The sequence below is a fragment of the Armigeres subalbatus genome, unplaced genomic scaffold (genome assembly GCF_024139115.2).
Source record: "Armigeres subalbatus isolate Guangzhou_Male unplaced genomic scaffold, GZ_Asu_2 Contig826, whole genome shotgun sequence".
Classification (NCBI taxonomy): domain Eukaryota; kingdom Metazoa; phylum Arthropoda; class Insecta; order Diptera; family Culicidae; genus Armigeres; species Armigeres subalbatus.
In genome coordinates, this window is record NW_026943619.1 from 44,284 (window position 1) to 63,000 (window position 18,717).

Here is an 18,717-nt window from a genome sequence, read left to right on the forward strand (position 1 = left end):
TTACAGGAATGCTTTCACAAATTCATTCTGAAGGATCTCTGTGCGATGTTTTTGAACGAACATCCGGAGGAATCCGGAAAAGAGTTCTCTTGAGAAAACTTGAAAAGTTTTCATATGAAACCCCGGAAGAGATCTAAAAAATCCAGAAAGACCCTCTGGAAGAGGGAAATATTCTGTCATGTCATCCGCGATTACTTGTGGATCTTTGGTCGCTGTGGCGTTTACCTTGATGCAGAGCATTAGTGATTAATCATAAATTCAATCATGATTAATGAATAATGGGTAATTTAATCATTATTCATTAATCATAATCATACAAAAATATGATTTAATCATTAATCACTAATCGTTAATCACCAAATTTAACATTTAATCATTGATCACTAATCATGTTCATAATCGTTTTGAGTTTTTCATTAATTATCAATTTTAATCATATTGCATACATCGCTTTTATTCATTATTCTTTAATCATAATCATATATTCTTTGTACTTTTAATGAACCAATTTTGTAGAAAGGTTAGTTGACTATTGATCACTATGCAAATCATCCAATTTGATTATTCATAATCATTAATCATTAATCATATCTATCGTTAATCATTAATCATACACATATTGTGTCAATATTTAATCACGATCGGTAATCGTTAATCATACTTTAAAAGTGTTATTCATTGATCATAATCGTTAATCATTGTCAAAAATGAATAAATCATTAATCATAATCTTTAATCATATAGTTGAATGATTTAATCATGACAAATTTAATCATTCACTGGAAGCTTTATTCATTAATGCTCCTTGATGGCCATTCCCTTGTACCGTCTTTTGCCCTGCATACTGTTTATTCACCTCCGGATCTCTGTAGCAGCCTGGTTCTCGTTATAAAGTGGAGAAACTCTGTCCATGATTTATTTTATGCCTTTCTGATAATTTGTCGACAGCTGTTGCGTGCTGCTTAATCAACTTCTAAAGTGAGGACCATATCGAGATGATGTTTCGGTATTTTTTTTTTGCGCGTTCAATGGCCCGGAGAAGTTTTCTGCGTGATTTGTTCGTCGTTCAACTACTGCAATGCAGTGGTTTTCGGAATGTTTGATTGATGAAGCTGCGTTATTGATAACTGTAGTAAGGATCGAGATTTATATAGGAACACGAGTATCAAGTTCAGCTTTAAACCTTATGTGAGTGACGGGGTACCCGGGTACCCATTCTGATATTGAAACTTAAATAACTTGTTGTAGGTAAGTTCAAATACTAATGAAACTTTCAGACATCTCGTAGAATGTTGAGACGAAGCGATGGGCAAACTTTGAGGTCTAGGTTGCGATTAGAGCGCTTATTAGGGGTCGAGAACTATTTATACTCCTTGAACGGGTGACGAGGTACCCGGGTACCCAACCATATAACAGTAAGCCTGTATATTTATATGAGTGTTTGATTATTTTTTTTTCTTCCTAAGCAATGGAGGGGGAATCTGCTCAACAGACATCCTGGGTTGTCCAGGAAGTGCGGGGTTAGGGACCACCTCCGACAGCAAAAGAGGGAGACAGGACTACATCCTCGACCCGCTAAACCGTTTCCATTGCCGCCAAGCCCATAGTCCCTTCGGTACAACCAGAAAGTAATGCTTCAAAGGGGGGGCAGTGCACAACGCACCCTCGAGGATAGCTGCGTGTCCTTGCAGCACCGAACATCGTGACTCGCTTTTTTAGAAGAACACCATGGTATCGTGCCAGCGCATTGCCGGCTTTCCAAGTGGCTTTATCACGCCCTATGTCCTCGGAAGGCCTGCTTCCCTCTGCACGACTGGTATCAAGAATGATGATGCCGCGTGCACCCCAAATTGACCTCTCTGCGATAGGGTCTGTTCGCCAACACACAGAGGGACTTGCCGACGCGGTGCCTACGCCTACCCCAGCCTTGACGAGGACCCCTTTCCGTCCTCGGGCTCGGAACCCGCCCGGTTGACCGACGCTGCGAAAGCGACGATACCATGTTGTTCTTCGCGCTGCCACTTGTTCGATAAAAGGATCGAGTTCGACCACACGGCATGACCACTAGACTGGCCCAGGAAACAAAAAGTTGTCTAATTCCACGGGGCACCCCCCCGGATTGTGTCTTTGGGTGAGAAAATCAATCTCTGAAAATTTCAGCTCAATCGCTTGTTGCATAAGCTGGCGCATTTGATTTGAAGTTTGTATGGGGATTCCAGCCAAAATGTATAGGAAAATACACCTCCGTCACTCATTCGATCTGGAAATTGGTTCTGATTGCTCGATTGACCTCAGAATTGCAAAAACGGCAGTTGGTATGCTACAGAACAATTTCACAGAACATTGCATGATGATTAAATGAACTTTTATATAGGTTACGGCTGATGCGATTCGATCAAAAAACCCAAAAATACATAAATCAGCTCCTAATAAACCAGCCGAAAATTATATAAAAGTTCATTTAATCATCATGCAATGTTCTGTGAAATTGTTCTGTAGCATACCAACTGTCGTTTTTGCAATTCTGAGGTCAATCGAGCAATCAGAACCAATTTCCAGATCGAATGAGTGACGGAGGTGTATTTTCCTATACATTTTGGCTGGAATCCCCATACAAACTTCAAATCAAATGCGCCAGCTTATGCAACAAGCGATTGAGCTGAAATTTTCAGAGATTGATTTTCTCACCCAAAGACACAATTCTGGGGTGCTCGGTGGAATTCGACAACATTTTCCCTCCCAATACTAAGCTGGGCCAGTCTAATGACCACCGGTATGACCCATGAAGCCGACTCCGAACCCTTGGTCCACCTCTTGTTTGCGCCTGAACTAGCCATCGTTGAGTCCACGCGTCACCTTCTGTGTAGCTCCGCGACTATTTGAACGATAGGTGATAAAACGACGTTCCAGCCAACTTCATATTTACACATCCTCCGAACTAGGTTGTCCGGGGTAGTGTCCAGACCACATGTGGCAAGCATGTGGTCACGCATTGCGCGAAAACGTGGGCACACGATCAACACGTGTTCCGCCGTTTCCTCTAAACCTGCGCACAACAAACACTCGGGCGAGGCATAGCAAGCCAGCTGCGTTACCTGCACTGTGATTTTGCAGCCCGCTTAAACGCCGGGCACTTCGAACCCCCCATGGAGTGCTTGCTGTTCACAGCTTTGCTGGAACAAATCAAACAATTGGGAGGGTTCGTGCAGCATTGTGCCTTATGTCCCTCCAATCCGCAGCGTCGACAGAGCTTACTTCTGTCAGGGCCTTTGCAGTCCCATTGCTTGTGCCCCGGTTCCAGGCACTTGAAGCAAACTTCGGGTTGCTCGTATATGCCCACAGGGCACACCGACCATCCCACCTTGACGCTCCCTAACTTGACTACCTTAGAGGCATCCGCTGCAGATAGCCGAACCAATGCTACCTGTGTCCCTGCTGGACCTTTCCGTAGCCGAACGGCTGCGGTGAGCGTCTCCACTTCACACTGTCGCCGCAGTGCCGTGACGAGCTCTTCGACTTCGGTGATCTCGTCCAGGTCTTTAACCCTTAGATTCACCTCCGTCGTGAGTACCCTCACCTTGACCGTCTCGCCTAGGACTTCCTCCTCCAACTTCTTGTAGGCGGCGCCCTTTCGCGAGACGCCCCACTTCAGCTCGAGGATCATCTCGCCCATCCGGGTACGTCTTATTTGACGTACGTCGGTGCCTAGTTCACCGAGCTTGACGTCACTCCTCATCGCCTTCAAGACGTCCGAGTACTTGGACCTTCTTTTCGGCTCTTGACGTCTTCGGTTTCCTCTTGTTCTTGACCAGGGTTCAGGAGGCGTCATCCCCCTCTATTTCCCTGGTCTGGGGCGGCTGAGAGTTCTCAGCATGCCGTAACCCCTTACCACCGTCTTTCCTGGGTGGACGGACCTTTCCAGGTCCTTCCTCCCCCGGTTTGGGAGGTACCTGGCCGGGGTTCAGCTTCCCAGCCCCACTACCCTTGTTCGGGGTAGTAACCCTCCGCGTTTTGGAGCGGCCCCCAGGGAGCTCATCCCCTGGAGACTGTCTCCCCCGTTTTTGTGTCTGCTCCGTTGGAGCAGTGACCCCCGACGTGCCCGCGAATACTTGAGCCTCAGTCTGGGTAGACTGTGGCACCACCGCCTTCGCTGGCACGCCCTCGGTCGATTCGACCTTGCCCGAGTCCGCGAATCCTTGGGCCTCAGTCTGGGTAGACCTCGACTCGGATTTCACGGGTTTACACTTGGCCGTCCGGACCGCCATCTCCAGCTTGGCGTCCAACATCGACTTTCGAAGTTTCAGGAAGCTCCTCTTAAGGTCCTTACTGATATTATGCTTCGATGACGCAAATTCGATTATGGCGTCCAGCTGTTCCGTCGCCACCTCGAAGGCCGAAAGCCCATCGCGTTTGCGGTTCATCGCCTTCACAAGCCATGGGCCGTCTATAACCTCTACCGGCGTAGTCTGGGAGATGATTAAGTGACCCACGCTGGCGCTGCGCCCCGAGCTGCCGACTATTGCTTCTGGCCTCCTAGGCGGAGACCTGAACAACCCACCTCTTGAGAAGGGGTTGTCGCCTACACTACTACCACTAATTGAAGAATTGACTTGTTTTTCCATTTTGGTCCCACGAGTTGCTCGGGAAAAGAGGTCCACCACGCCAGAGCCCAGCATGACGCGGTAAGGGACAGTTGCTGTGGAGGGTATCCAAGTACTCCACAGGCTCCGTTAAAGGCCTAGCTTATTATTTCACCCCCGTGCCATGCATCCCCTCGGCACGGGTCGCTTAACGCCTTGGGATTAGGGTTTTTTTTCCAAGTTCGTTTATTTGGTAGGCTCAGGCGTGCATAACACTTTACGGAGCCATATTTCTTTGTGATATATACAATCAATGTCCTTTTTTAGTTAGTAAGAGAGGGCTAGGAGCCAGCGTACTCGTGGTGACTCGAGGTTAGTTTACAATATTAAAGGATGGACGAGGCTTAGGATTCGGGATCAAGGAGTTTCGGCTGCTCATCCGGGCATTTGGCGTAAGGGACGATGTGGCGTGTCGTCGTGCTCGAGGATTGGTTCTACTGGGAGCGTCTTCCGGATGGCCTGAGAAACGGAGATCTACGGAACAGAGAAACAGAGACAGTACAAAAAAAAAACTTTGATAAAAGAAGCAACAAATTAGATTTTTATGTCATCATCACAAATGAAACATTAACTGGCCTGCATATAGACCGCATCACGATCCCCTAAAACACATTTTCCTGACGGCTTGTTTACCTCGGGTCACAAGGGTATCCAATAGTCGCTCTCTGGAGGCGTTATTTTCCGAGCAGAACCAAACTACGATGTCATCATAACCGGCTCCGCACCTACATAGGTTGCTATCGACCAGGTTTATTCTGTAGAGATGTGTGTTTAGTGAATAGTGATTGGACATAAGCCTCGACATCGTGCGAATGAAGCCTCGACTTAAGTCCTCACCTCTGAACCACGCTCGCGCAGAAACTTTAGGAACTATGGAAAATAGCCACCGTCCGAGTTCATTGTGTGTCCAATTCTTTTGCCAACTTTGAAGAGTTCTCTGACGGACTAATGGGAAAAACTCGTTACTCGAGAATTGTCTATCATAAACCTCACCTTCCTGTGCGCCCACCTTTGCCAGCGAGTCTGCCTTCTCATTGCCGTAGATTGAGCAGTGAGATGGGACCCAAACAAAGGTAATCTTGAATGATCTTTCGACCAAAACACGCATCTGCTCTCTTATGTTTGTAAGAAAGTAAGATGCGTGCTTAACAGGTTTCATCGACCGGAGTGCCTCGATAGAACTAAGACTATCCGAGAAGATGAAATAATGGTCTACGAGCTGTTTTGAAATTATCCCCAAAGCGAAGTTAATTGCTGCCAGGTCAGCAACATAAACCGAACAAGGTTCCTGAAGTTTTTGGAAGGTGGTTGAAGTTACATTGAAAACACCGAAGCCAGTGGATCCGTTAATGCGAGAACCATCAGTGAAATATCTGTTGTTGCAAATGACATGTTCATATTTTTCAGAAAAAGTGAGGGAATAGATATTTGTCGAAGATGATCTGGTATTCCTTGAATAGCATGTTTCATGGACAGATCGTATACAATTGAGGAACTGTCGTTGGTGAAGTGAACTCGAGGGGGATTATAACACGGAAGACAAAGATCTGACGATATGTAGTTGAGATAAACTCTCAGGAATCTTGAACGACAAGTTAGTTCAAGCATATTATCGAAGTTATCTAGAACAAGTGTGTTACTTGTTCCACATTTGATGAGTATTCTAAGTGAGAGCTCCCAGTAACGGTGCTTTAAAGGAGTGACTCCAGCAAGCACCTCCAGGCTCATGTTATGCGTTGAATGCATGCAGCCAAGGGCAATACGCAAACAACGATACTGAATTCGTTCCAATTTGATCAGGTGGCAATCAGCTGCTGAGAGGAAGCAGAAGGAGCCATACTCTAAAATAGAGAGAATAGTCGTTCTATAGAGTTTGATGAGGTCTTCCGGGTGAGCACCCCACCATGTTCCGGAGATAGAACGTAGAAAATTGATCCTTTTCCGGCATTTTTGTATCAAATACTCAATGTGGAGTTTCCAGGTACATTTGGAATCAAACACGACCCCAAGGTATTTAGAAGATAAAGATTGGTTGATGTCATCATTCAACAGCTTGAGTTTCAGTTGAGCAGGATACCGCTTCTTAGTAAACACAACCAACTGAGTTTTTTGCGGTGAAAACTCGATCCCTAGATGTCTGGCCCAAACAGTCAGATTATCCAGGGTACTTTGCAATGGTCCTTGCAAGACAGCTGCACATGGACCTCTTAGAGCAGTGGTGCTCAGCATTTTGGGCGTTTTTCCCACTGATTTGCTTGTCACACAATGAAAAAAATTCTTCTTCTATCAAGTTAGTGCTTGGGCGAAAGCTTTCAAGTATATCTATCAGCTGAGGTTATTAAAACGAATATTGGTGTAGAAATCACTCCGTACGACTTGATCAAAGTAAAATTACACTGCGGCCCGCGGGCCGCACTTTTGTTTTGCTTTGATCGTTTCGTACGGAGTGAATTAAGCACCAAAATCAGTTTTATTACCCTTAGCAGATAGATATATTTGATAGCTTTCGACCAAGTGCTAATTTGTATGGTCAAAGTTAATTTTTACTGTGTGACAAGCAAATTGAGGAAAAAAACGCCCAAAGTGCTGAGCACCACTGTCTTAGAGAGACCACGGCATCATCTGCAAGTTGTCTGAGCGTGCATTGTCCTTCCAAACAATTGTCAATATCTTTGACATAGAAATTATAAAGCAAGGGACTTAAACATGAACCTTGGGGAAGGCCCATGTAACTAGTTCTGGAAGTTGTCAGAGTGCCGAGTGTGAAGTTCATTTGTTTTTCTGACAACAAATTGTACAAGAAATTATTCAAAATAACGGGTAATCCATTACTGTGCAGATTGTCTGACAGTACTTCTATGGAAACTGAATCAAAAGCGCCCTTAATGTCCAAGAATACTGAAGCCAATTGCTCCTTGTGCGCAAAGGCCAGTTGTATATCTGAAGAAAGCAACGCTAGACAATCGTTTGTTCCTTTCCCTTTTCTAAATCCAAACTGAGTATTTGAAAGCAATGCATTTTCTTCGACCCAATGGTCGACTCTTGAAAGGATCATTTTCTCCAATAATTTTCTCATGCATGATAGCATGGCAATCGGTCGGTATGAATTGTGATTAGACGCTGGTTTCCCAGGCTTTTGAATAGCTATTACTTTGACCCGTCGCCATTCAGGTGGCACAATGTTGTACTCCATGAAACAGTTGTACAGGTCAAGTAATCGTCTTTTTGCGATATCTGGGAGGTTTTTCAGAAGATTGAATTTGATTTTATCGCATCCCGGAGCAGAGTTATTCGATGAAAGAAGAGACATAGAAAGTTCCAGCATTGTGAATGGTCCACCCAAAGAACCGGGATCAGTGACTGATTCTCGAAATAGCGGTTCTGCTGGTACGGAATCTGGGCAGACCTTTTTTGCGAAGTTGAATATCCATCGATTGGAGTATTCTTCACTCTCATTGGTGGAAATGCGGTTCCGCATGTTGCGAGCCGTTTTCCAAAGTGTTGTCATTGAGGTTTCTCGCGATAGTCCCTCGACAAAACGTCGCCAGTAGCTACGTTTTTTAGCCTTAAGAAGATTTTTGAGCTTTCTTTCAAGCCTCAAATACTCTTCAAAAAGCTCTGACCTTCCGTTTTTACGGAAGGCCTTGAAAACATCAGATTTCTCAGAATACAACCTAGTGCATTCATCATCCCATCCAGGAGTGGCTGGTCTTCTGATGACAGATGTACTTGGAACGCGTCGTTTCTGAGCTTCTAGTGCGCTTTTTTTAATCAACTCAGTAAGGAATCGATATTCATCCAAAGGGGGAAGAGTATCAGTTGATTCAATACCAATTTTTACCGCCGATGCAAATTTTTGCCAGTCAATGTTCTTCGTGAGATCGAAAGGAACATTAACTGGCTCAGATTGTTGATAGCCACTCTTAATTGTGGTGACTATCGGCATATGGTCACTACCATGGGGATCTTGAATAACCTTCCACGTGCAATCTAATGATAGTGAATTTGAACATAAAGACAGATCAATACGGCTTTGTTGACCATTTGGTCCTATTCAAGTTACTTCACCAGTGTTCAAAATATTCAAATTGAAATCGTCACACAAATCATAGAAAATAGGCGCTCTATAAGCGTCATACGTTTCGCCCCATCCAAGAGCCAATACCATGTGCGTTCATATCACCCAATATCAATACTGGAGATGATAGGAGGGAGACTGCGCTCCAAAAATGTCGACGATTAATAGAGGCATTTGGAGGAATGTACACTGAAGCTATGCAAAATCTTTATTCTTTACATTTATTTGGCAAGCGACGATCTCTAGGCCATTAACAGTCGGAATGGGAATTCTGTAGAAGGAGTAGCACTTTTGATCCCCAAAAGAACGCCACCATAATGATCATCCCGATCTTGGCGAATAATATTAAAATCGTGGAAGTTGATTTCATCTTCAGAAGAAAGCCATGTTTCACAGAGTGCAAATATATCGCAATCGGAATTGCGAATCAAAACTTGAACACGTCTAATTTATTTTTCAGACTATGACAGTTCCACTGCAGCACAGTGATTGTATCTTGTATGGCCGTATTATCCATCGAAAGATACAATTTCTGCAAGAAGGCCATGAAACAGTCAATTGCTTCAGATAACTTTCTACTGTTGGTATAAAGAGGTCAATGAGTGGCCTCAATGAATTCGGAATATTGAACAAATTCAAAAACGGTCCACGAGGTCCTTAAAGGAGATCAATCCTCGCTTGGACGGAATATTTTTCTGGAAGTGCGAATTGCATTTTTCTTTCATTGATTCTCCTAACCGGATGTTTCTTGGAAACATCGGTTTTAAACAATGGCGGGAAGGTCTTGCTGTAACTAGGATCCAAAGGAGCAGTGAAGACAGATTGCTTCAGGATTTTAAATAATCCCCATTACCTTCAGATTTTGGCAAGCTTTTATGGATGACTTTTGTTCTCTTACGGCGCGATCCAGGGAAGACGGTTGCTTCCTCTTTTCGGGCACGTGTACCTCCGAAGAATCATCCATATCAGCTACGTCAGAGTCCAATTCATCAGTGGCAATAGAATCGTAGTAATCACTTACTCGAACGGCAGCTGAAATAGCAGCCGTGGCGGTGGTTGTGGCGGATGTGTCTTGCGACTTAACCATTTCCGCATACGACTGCTTGGAGCGCTTTTTGTACACCGGGCATTCTTGCAAACCATGGGGAGGATCCATGCCACAATAAGCGCACTTTGTAGCTTGTTGTTGACAGGACTCCTCCCTATGCTTTTCAAAACATTTGCCACAACGGGGCTTGTTGTCGCAAAACTCGGCAGTGTGCCCCAACTGTTTGCAGTTGGTACAATTGAACACCCTCGGCACAAAAAGACGCACCGGAAATAACATATTTTCAATATCTACATATTTTGGGAGAATCGAACCGGCGAACGTCACCCGAAGCGAACCTGACTTAGAATACACTTTTTTACCATCTACCATGGCAGCTGAATGCAACTCCTTGCAATCCAGAATATCCACGGTAGACTCCATTGCATTCTTTAAGCGGCCTTTTCCCGCAAGTACATCCTTGCAAGTCAGGCTCGCTGCGTTGATCACAACTTCGATTTCGACCTCCCGCGAGGGGACATAAATCAAATATTCAACATTGTAGGCCTTGTCTTTAGCGATTTCGTTTGCATCCTTGTATGTAGGTGCGGTTATGCGTAGTTTGTTCCGATTTACATGATGGAAATCAGTTTTCGGAAAACGACGCGTCAAATCTCGCTTAATGCCGAGAAAATCTAGGCTTTTCACTTTCTGCCGAAAGTAAACAACCCAAGGCCCAGGAGAAGATGCATGGTAGAATCGTGTGCGACCACCATCTTTAGGAGGCCCACTGCCCTCCGCAGTCTCCGCCTCCATTATCACCTCGCAATGTGTTGGAAGTATAGTTATTACAACCCGGATAAAAATTTACAGTAACTTGTATGACATAACCCATTGAAATACAATAGATTGTGTGACAAACAATACAAACTATTGTATGCTTATTGTAAAATGTTCACGGTTGAAAAAGATCTTTATTGTACGTACATTAAAATCACAATATATTTAAATGTTTCCGATATATTCTATTATATTTTTATTGTTCGCTTATGTTTAGTATTGCTCATCTAAAACTAAACAATTTTTAAAAGTATTCGGTTTGGATGATCTGGAAATCCGTCTAATGTTATTGAATTATTATAATTTTGGAATATTTCATGGAATTATTATATTGATGAAATAACAATTGAAAACAATAAAATTACAATAGCTTTGTTTGTTAAATAAATAAAAATGTTATACCGGTTCTCAAGTATATATTTTCATATTGCAGGTCTTGTTGCAGGTCTAGAAATGTTTTGCAATAAAAATTTGATTTCAAAAAAATGAAAGGGAACAAAAACTTTTGCTTATAATTTACTTGGAGAATGCTTGGATTCATTTGACCGTGTACAGTTTTGTTTATAATTAGTGAAGAGATGAAAATAATGAAACTGTATGGTGCAGAAAGTGTTTTTTTCATTCCAGTTTCTGCTGCTGCATGGGAAAGCGGTAAGATCACTATAGCTTCTGTACCGTGGTGAGTATCTAAAGTGTTGAAGCGCGTTAGAGCATCATTACTGGGCGCGAGTATTTTGATCACTCTCACTGTACTGTCATTTTAGATTAGTCACTCTTTTTCGCATCGGTCACTATTTTCGGTTATCATTTCGGTGGCTGCATTCCGTATCGGTGACGTTCGACGTTTGATAGTTCATCAAATAGTAGCGCTGTTATTTGGTCAATTTGGTCACCTGTCAGCTGCGCTACTGTTTTAGCAGCGCGTTTAGTAGCGACCGGTAAAGTGTCAAGTAATGATACTGCGCTGACAAACGGCTTATACTCACCACCGGTAATCGTAATCTTATACTACAAAAGTTCAATGTACATAATGAACGCAGTGGTTCATCCCGAACAAAAAATAAATGAAAATTTTATCATCATAGTACCTGATGACATGCCTGGTAACATGTATCCTTGTTCCTTTACAGAAATGAAGCTTATGATAAATAAAATACTGCTGCTTGCTGGTCACTGATCGTTCAGTGGCTACCATTGGCCAATCTCACCAACGGGATATAATAAGAACTGATGCAGGTAATTTTTTCTTTTCTTCTCGACGTATTTTTTCTAATAAAACTGACATTCTTTTATAATTTACATTTTTCACAGGTTTATATCTATTCGGAACAAAGTTAGTACACTTTTTAAACCGATGTTGGATTTTTCTCCAGATACAGGCAACCCACTTAACTTTGGAAGTAGTGCGCTGGATTCGTCTAAAGATATGCTAAACAACCGGAGGAAAATAAAATGATATGTAAAACAATTAATTGTATTGTATTTTTATTGTAATATTGGAGTATAATGTATTCTAAATCCTGTTGTATTCCTATTGTAAAACAATAGAAACAGTAATTGAAAACATTTAAAACACAATGTTTTCTATTGTTTTGTCGCTCGAAATCATCCCATTGAAGAACCGTAAAATCAATTGTTTTGCTCCGAATTTTGTATGGAAAATTTTCGATTTTTTTATTGTAAAGATACATAGCAACCCCCCTTTTTAATTGTTAAAGTCCCATTTACCATTCATTTTATCGTGGAAAACCATTATTTCTCATGTGATTTTATTGTCAAAATTCCATTATATTCAATGGTAAAAATTATGTTTTAAATGGTGTTGTAACAATAAAATTTATGATATTTTAATGATATTTTTATCCGGGAAGCTAAGAACTAATAACTATTAACTAATTAGAAAAAAAAACTAATAAAAAAAACTAATTCAAACCTGGGAGGGAGATTCAGATTCAAAAAATATGAATGTCAGTGCAGACCTAACTTTAGTTGTCATGAAACGTCACCGCAGACCTAGCTGAAAGTGTTTAATAAATGGGGAGTATCGAATATCGATACTGATCATTTACTTGAAAACTATAAAAAGCAGAAAATTATATTGAATATTATCAATCTATATTTGAAACGACGGTTGTTGAACAAAAAAAGCCTAATACAATCGAACTGTGAAACTCGTTTGAAAATGGTGTCCAGTGTAAAGAGAAAAGGAGACGTCTAGGATACATCTTCTTGCTATGATTCCCTTTGCTTATCGCTTATTAATTCATTATCTGCATCGCTCGTTTCACGTTTCGTTTTTCGTTTTTAATCGTGAATAGTCGGATTTTGACGATTTGAAAAAAAAAATGTAAAGTGTATGTTGTCCGAATCTGGCATATATGGTGAAAGAATGGAAGAGAGATTTTGCTTTGCAACTTCCGTCTTTTCCCACCCGTTGTGAAACAAGCTGCAAAAGAAATGCAAAAGAAAACAAGAACACATTTGCCAACATGAATAATCAATCCTTGCCAACCATTTCTTTAAGTTTCTTAACAATTCTTCATATCCAATTTTAAAAGTTTTCTTTTGAACCATCGATAGCGATAAATGTCGTTTTATAAAGAATTTTAAATTGCTCAAAAACTGCAAAGGATCTTTTCCAAAATATCGATACGGTTAAAACGATATGATTTTTCACCGTTATACTTTATCGATATGTCAGAATTTTTGATAAGAACTTTAATTTTAGGTTCTTCAGAGGAACATCGAGAGTTATCTTTTATGCAGATTTTTATTTATTTATTTATTTGCTTAATCGTTAATCGAACCTGGAAGAAAGAATACTGTAGAACCTTTGCTCAGAGATCTTAATCATTAGACCACAATGTAATTGTAATGTAATGTAATGTAATTGGTAATAGCTAAATTGAATTTACATTCTATCCCATATATTTTTCATTCAAATATAATCAATATGTAGGGGAATTATTTTCCTTACCCCAAAACATCAACCGGCAATGTCCTTTGAAATGGTTTTTCATGACGACAAGGCTATCCCTTCATAATCAAAAAGCTAATGTCGTTTCATTCATTAAATTTTTATCTCAAAAATATAACAAGATAACGGAGATAAACAAACGCCAAAATACCGATGATTCGATGAACAAAAAGGGATAAAGGTGTAGTGGCGATCATTTATGAAATTATTTGCCAAAATATATCATTCCATTGATATCATACTTTACGAGAATTTAGATAACGATTCATTGAAATTTATATCATTATTTGGAATAAATTAGTGTGAAAAAATATCGACAAAATTATTAAATGACTTATTAAATATTAAATGACTTTGAACGAGTTTTGGTTGTTGAGTTGGTCGAGATAGATGCTGACAAGAGATTCGTATTTTATTTATACTGAATTTAATCCTCCGCATTTTGTGATTCCCTCCATAGGGAAGCGAAAAACGACCATGTTCCGGACACTTCTTAATTCAATACTCCGGGAGAGAGAGTTTCACGAAACACTTCATAATTCAAATTCCCGCACTCGGAACGTTATATGAAACTTGAGAAAGTCACGCACCGGCTTCAATGAAATCAACGAAAACATCGATGACACGCAAAACTAAAATTGGTCAGTCCGTGTGACGCTTGCTTTGGTATCTTTTGCTCGTCGATAATTTTCTTGCGCCATGACGTTTAATTTTATTGTTACATATTTCGTGTGCAGTATCTGGATCTCCCTCCCAGATTCAAACTATTCTAATCAGACCCACTCTGTGGGAGAACAATACAACAATCTTTGCCACTTATCTGCGGCTGCTGCTGTAGGTAGCAGCAGTAACAATAGCCTGCTTCACTGGCGTCGCCAGAAGCAGCTACTTCCCCTCGCCGACAGTGATCGCCTTGGATCCGTAGGTAGGATACGCACCACACAATAGCACTCGCACTACCGAACACAATCCGCGATGAGACACAGCACACGTCTGGCTCGTTCGAACTATCGGCACGGAATGATGGGGATTAGGGGTTAGGGATGATGGTCCCTTTGGTCGCACCCACTCACTCTAGCTGATGTCAGAAGGACAACACTAGAGTGCTTTGAGAATAGGTCGTATGTGCAAAAGAGAGTCTCTCTTTGCCTCCATTCTCTTTCGATTATTACAGATCTATAATAAAGTTTACTTCAGATTTCTTGGCAGATATCTAAAGATTATAGCTTTGTTTAGCGTTCTGAAGTGAAAATGTGGCAAAATATGCAAAACTAGCTTATGTAGAAGCGAAAGAGAGCGTTAACGAAGAGAGCCTCTCTTTTGCACATACGACCTATTCTCAAAGCAATCTAGAACAGTGCCCAGGCTGCACTACCAGCTAAGTACAAAACCCTTTGCTGGCGGTCGATTGTCATCGGAAGACCCGTGGAAGCGTGAGATTGGAACTTGTGAGGACCAGAGCTGTGCAGGTCGCTCCTTCCCAGATGTCAACTCACCATTTCGCAGCCCAAGTGTTTGATTATATGAATCTTTGCGTATGTCACTGGGACAAAGTGTGCTCAAGTGCATGTATGTATTTTTGGAGGTGTGTGTGTTTTAGAGGCCTCTGGGTGGCCACATAGAAGATCCGGAACATCCTTAAGAATGGTCAATTCGTAATTTCCCTCGTAAAGCGACGGGATGTTTTTAGAACCATTTTCTGCTAAACCCCGAGTAGGGAATTGATGCTTTGGCCCATTTCTGGCCTTTGTGTCCACTGGGTGGAAGAATATATTTCTGGAAAATCATCGGAACAAACGATGATTTGACGAATCTGATGGCTCTCCCACGCAAACCAACACCATCAACAGGTAGCGGAAACCTTCATGGTGTTGGTTTGCTTGGGAGAGCTATCAGATTCGTCAAATCGCCGTTTGAATATTTTTTTACACAAACAGATAAGCCGTTTTGAAAATTTTGTCTTGAACTATACAAAAAAATTAAAACTTCCATACAAAAAGTGTTACGAGGGGGTGGGTGGGGGTCCTAAACAACAAAATTTTGCGTTACGTAATTTTAGAAAGAACCCAAAATGGTCAATTCGTGGCCAACTCCATCTTACAGCCACGGGATTTTTTTTAAAATTATTTCCTGCCGAACCCTGAGTATGAGTAATTGATGCTTCGCCCAAGGCTTCGTCCTACATACGGACCATTGTGTCCACTGGGTGGTCCTCTGGAAGATCCGGAACATCCGTAAAAATGGTCAATTCAAGCATAATTTTTCATAACGACGTATGTAACAAAAGTAAACAAAACGGGGTTTTTAATACAACGTGACAATCACACGCGGCTTTATATAATACGCATCGATTTTACTGATTTCAGATCTTAAAGTTCTCTAATGGGCCTTTTCACGAGACGTTTAAAAACAGCTGATTTTATCGTCAATTGACAGTTCTTCTATGAAAGTGACAGCTTCGGACTTGCAGGCCTGTTCAGCGGTTGTAAACAAGTGCAGTCTCGGCAGTGTCACATGAAAAGGCCTATTCAATCTTTTTGCGAATCGACGTATGTAAAAATTTCTATTTTTGAAGTCTCACTGTTACATACGTCGCTTTAACATATGGGAACTAAGAGCGACCTATGTAACAAAAAAATCAAAACAAAACAAAACTGCAGTTGCGACAATCGCAGGACTGTCATAAATACAGATTTATCTGTATTATACAGATTTTTCAACGTCAATAAGCCATTTTATGAGACAGATTCGAACAGCTGATCGAAATTTTGAGTGGAGGGCTCGGTCTTTGTTTTGGTAAATCTGCATGCAAACCATCATCATTTCGTCATCATCATCATCATTTCATTCCATTTTCGCAAATGTTCCTTGTAAAATGTAAATATTAGTGTTAGGTCTCCTGTCATTTGAGCTTTCTATAAAATGGCTTATACAGACTTGATACAGATTACAGATTTTTCAAAAATAATACAGATTTGTACAGATTTTTAGTTATTTAAAATGTTATCGTCCCTAAAAAATCACATGCTGGAAAACTGTCACTCCTGTCTTCGATGGTTCACCATATTTATTTGACTGACTGTGAATTGCCTCGATTGCTTTGATTAATATTTTGGTGGCTCTCCGTTGTGGTTCATATAAAGTCTACTGCGAAGCTTTCAAGTCTATCAAGGAAATCATTTCGTAACATTTGTTGCAGAATATCCTAAGTTACAGGGTTGAGGGATATCCGATCAATTAAATCTGCTAAACGAAGGCTTGGATAGAAAATGTTATTGCCATTGTGGTATGTTTTTCTTTCATTATTTTACGCAATTGGTAGAAGTTTAAAATCTATTTATGGACTACATAAGAAATGTATTCCTACCAAAATATAGAAATGGTTACGTAATCGTAATCGGGTTTAGTAATCGGTATATGGACATTGACAAAAAATCATTGTTTACGAATTATATCATTTAACATTTAATCTCGGTGGAATATTGAAGTAGCTTTAAAAATATCCGAAAAACATCACTTGTAGAATGATGATACATGTTTTTCTGAGGTCGAATAATTCCCGGATAAAAATTTACAGTAACTTGTATGACATAACCCATTGAAATACAATAGATTGTGTGACAAACAATACAAACTATTGTATGCTTATTGTAAAATGTTCACGGTTGAAAAAGATCTTTATTGTACGTACATTAAAATCACAATATATTTAAATGTTTCCGATATATTCTATTATATTTTTATTGTTCGCTTATGTTTAGTATTGCTCATCTAAAACTAAACAATTTTTAAAAGTATTCGGTTTGGATGATCTGGAAATCCGTCTAATGTTATTGAATTATTATAATTTTGGAATATTTCATGGAATTATTATATTGATGAAATAACAATTGAAAACAATAAAATTACAATAGCTTTGTTTGTTAAATAAATAAAAATGTTATACCGGTTCTCAAGTATATATTTTCATATTGCAGGTCTTGTTGCAGGTCTAGAAATGTTTTGCAATAAAAATTTGATTTCAAAAAATGAAAGGGAACAAAACTTTTGCTTATAATTTACTTGGAGAATGCTTGGATTCATTTGACCGTGTACAGTTTTGTTTATAATTAGTGAAGAGATGAAAATAATGAAACTGTATGGTGCAGAAAGTGTTTTTTCATTCCAGTTTCTGCTGCTGCATGGGAAAGCGGTAAGATCACTATAGCTTCTGTACCGTGGTGAGTATCTAAAGTGTTGAAGCGCGTTAGAGCATCATTACTGGGCGCGAGTATTTTGATCACTCTCACTGTACTGTCATTTTAGATTAGTCACTCTTTTTCGCATCGGTCACTATTTTCGGTTATCATTTCGGTGGCTGCATTCCGTATCGGTGACGTTCGACGTTTGATAGTTCATCAAATAGTAGCGCTGTTATTTGGTCAATTTGGTCACCTGTCAGCTGCGCTACTGTTTTAGCAGCGCGTTTAGTAGCGACCGGTAAAGTGTCAAAAGTGATGATACTGCGCTGACAAACGGCTTATACTCACCACCGGTAATCGTAATCTTATACTACAAAAGTTCAATGTACATAATGAACGCAGTGGTTCATCCCGAACAAAAAATAAATGAAAATTTTATCATCATAGTACCTGATGACATGCCTGGTAACATGTATCCTTGTTCCTTTACAGAAATGAAGCTTATGATAAATAAAATACTGCTGCTTGCTGGTCACTGATCGTTCAGTGGCTACCATTGGCCAATCTCACCAACGGGATATAATAAGAACTGATGCAGGTAATTTTTCTTTTCTTCTCGACGTATTTTTCTAATAAAACCGACATTCTTTCATAATTTACATTTTTACAGGTTTATATCTATTCGGAACAAAGTTAGTACACTTTTTAAACCGATGTTGGATTTTTCTCCAGATACAGGCAACCCACTTAACTTTGGAAGTAGTGCGCTGGATTCGTCTAAAGATATGCTAAACAACCGGAGGAAAATAAAATGATATGTAAAACAATTAATTGTATTGTATTTTTATTGTAATATTGGAGTATAATGTATTCTAAATCCTGTTGTATTCCTATTGTAAAACAATAGAAACAGTAATTGAAAACATTTAAAACACAATGTTTTCTATTGTTTTGTCGCTCGAAATCATCCCATT